Source organism: Oncorhynchus nerka, linkage group LG11, assembly GCF_034236695.1.
Source record: "Oncorhynchus nerka isolate Pitt River linkage group LG11, Oner_Uvic_2.0, whole genome shotgun sequence".
NCBI classification, from domain to species: Eukaryota; Metazoa; Chordata; class Actinopteri; order Salmoniformes; family Salmonidae; genus Oncorhynchus; species Oncorhynchus nerka.
This window is the reverse complement of record NC_088406.1, coordinates 56,901,831-56,904,815: the sequence shown is the minus strand read 5'-3', so window position 1 is coordinate 56,904,815 and position 2,985 is coordinate 56,901,831. Positions and strand designations below refer to the sequence as shown.

General features: G+C 44.0%; 1 pseudogene; it reads left to right on the top strand.

The window, feature by feature from the left end:
• Positions 1–278: 278 nt before the first annotated feature.
• On the top strand, positions 279–2,771 carry LOC115137520 (pyruvate dehydrogenase E1 component subunit alpha, somatic form, mitochondrial-like; annotated as a pseudogene).
• Positions 2,772–2,985: the final 214 nt, after the last annotated feature.

Here is a 2,985-nt window from a genome sequence, read left to right as displayed (position 1 = left end):
GTGCCGACAGTATTTTGTATTCGCTGCAAGTTAAATTGATGGAATACTGAGGCATTTGTTGTATGCATAATTCTGACAGTGCTTTGATATGTGCATATTGTGACAATGTATACATCCCTCACTCTGCAGGATGTTATGGTACTAAAGTACAGATCCTGAAGATGTGCACAGTGCCAAAACACAGGACTGTACAGCTTCAACTTTTGTGTGAAGAGATTGTCAGCAAATGATTAAACTATTGTGACTCATTTACAGTCACAATAAAATAGTGGTGAGATATGGAGGTATGTGATACTTTACAAAATATAATGATACAATTGAGACATGGATTGTGTGTGTGTGCCATTCAGAGGGTGAATGGGCCAAACAAAATATTTAAGTGCCTGAAATGCAACATTGCTGGGTTTCTCATGCTCAACAGTTTCCCATGTGTATCAAGAATGGTCCACAACCCAAAGGACATCCAGCCAACTTAAAACAACCATGGGAAACATTGGAGTCTACATGGGCCAGCATCTCTGTGGAATGCTATTGACACATTGTAGACTCTATGTCCCAACGAATTAAGGCTGTCCTATATTAGGAAGGTGTTCCTAATTTTTTGTGAAATCAGTGTATAGATAATGATTCTTGAAGAGTGTAACTTATAAATGCTTTATTCATTTATCAACTGTCTTACCTCATCAGAACCCAAAATATAAGCTTGTTTAATCCATTGTTTGTAAACAATGTAATTGTAAAAAAACACTGTATAGCTTCAAAACATGGTAAAACTATGAATGGTCGGTCCTTGCATCCATAGCTCTGTCTATGAACTTGAGCATTGTTACATTTCTCCAGGCCCATCACTCAGCCCATCACTCAGCTTCTAACAGAGGCAAGTTAGTGTTTCAATTAAGGACTCTAGCTTTACGTTTAGGATTTAGGGAAGATACATTCTCAGTGTGTGTGTGTCTACAGGTTCCATTGGGGGCAGGTGTGGCCCTAGTCTGTACCAGGACTACAACCTGGTGTGTGTAATGCTGTATGGAGACAGAACAGCCAACCAGGTGAGACATGTCCTATCTATCTAATGTTCTATCTATTGTTTTATCTATTTATCTAATCATCATCATCAACTCTCTTCCTCTTGTCCAATCACGGCCAGATCTTTTGAGTCTTTCAACATGGCGGCTCTGTAGAATCTGCTGTGTATCTTCATCTGAGAACAACCAGTTCAGCATGGGGACGTCTGTAGAGAGGTCTTTTGCTAGCACACACAATGGACATTCTGTGTGTGAGGGAGGCCATGAAGTTCGCTGCAGATCCCTGCCAAGCCTGGAAGGTGAGCTATGATTGGTTGTAGAGCTGGAGAAGAGGAGTTCTGATTGGTGCAGAGATGGTAAAGTTATAACTGGTTTAAGAGCTTGAAGAGTGTTTAACCACTCCTGGTACTCCTGGGGTGCTGCGGGGCCAGAGAGCATAGCTTTGGGAAGATGCTGAGAAACTGCTCCTCCAAAAGAAATCCCTGATCAGGCTATTCAGCAGTGTCATGGCGGCATTGGCTACCTTGTTGAGTCTCTTCTTTTGGAAAACTCTCTGACAGGGTCCTTTTGTCACGGAGCTGGAGGTCTAACATTACCACGGACACAGCATGAGCGACGCCAAGGTAAGGTGAGAAGTGATCTCTGACACCTGACACTGTGACTGTCACCTGACCCCTGGTCCCTCTCTACCCCCTCACTCACTTCCCACCCAAGAGCAGAAAGAGTCTCTTAACAACAAGGAACTTTGGTCCCAATGAGGACCCAGCCGAGAAGAGATCAACATCCGACGAGCTTCTCCTTCACGTCTCTATGGATTAAAATTACAGTTTTAAGAAACAAAAACGATGAAAATAAAACCTAATATAACTCAAACGGAAAGCATTTGCATTTTTGCGCAGTCCGGGCAGTCTCTCTCTCTCTCTCTCTCTCTCTCTCTCTCTCTCTCTCTCTCTCTCTCTCTCTCTCTCTCACCTTACCCACCTCCTTGTGTTGCCCCTATCCCTCACTCCCTATTATACCCTGTCTAGACACCCCTCAGTGTAGTGCAGTGTTGCTTTGGGATGCATCCGAATACTCTAGTACCACTTTCTTTCAAGGGCTCTGTCTCTCTATCTCTCTCATTGACCAAGGGCTAGAGATGAATCCTGTTAATCAGTTCTAACCCCTCTTCCTGTGTGTGATGTAACTTCCTGTAGATACCGTACCCATGAGGAGATCAAGGAAATGCGGAGTAAGAGTGACCCCATCACTATGGTAAAGGTATGCGTGTTGTCCAACATTACTTCTGTGGAGGAGATCAAGGTACACACGTCTTCACCAACACACACAAACATACACACACAAAGGTGGTCCAAGTTCTCCAATAAATGTTTTCTTTTGTCTTTCTTCTTCCTTCCCTTCTTTCTTACATTCTTCCGACCCTCCCTACAGGAGATAGATATAGAGATCAGGAAGGTGATCGAGGATGTGGCTCAGGGACCACCCCTGGGCCACACCCCTGGTCAAACTAAAGTCTGTCACCTAGACACACACACACACACACACACACACACACACACACACATACACACACACACACACACACAAGCACACAAACACACACCTGGACCATCAGCTGCACAACCCCTCCAACCCCCTGAGACACCCATCCCCTGGGTGAAAGTCTACTCCTCTCTTCTTCTCCTCCTCCTCTCATTCCCTTAGTTCTCTAAACGTTCAATAGGATATGAGATCGTGACCCTGTAGGTCAGAGTTCAGTCTGTAGCAGCATTCCAAACCAGTTAATCACCTCTGACCCTGTGATGTCACTGGTATTTATTCATAATACGTACTGCATAGCGTATAATATGTCGTTTTAGGTCAGTGAATGGGAGGTGAATTGCATTGGGCAGACTTTTGCTCCATCCCAGCATTAACACAAATATCAACCTCTCTTCAAGACTTGGATAAGCTGTTTCAG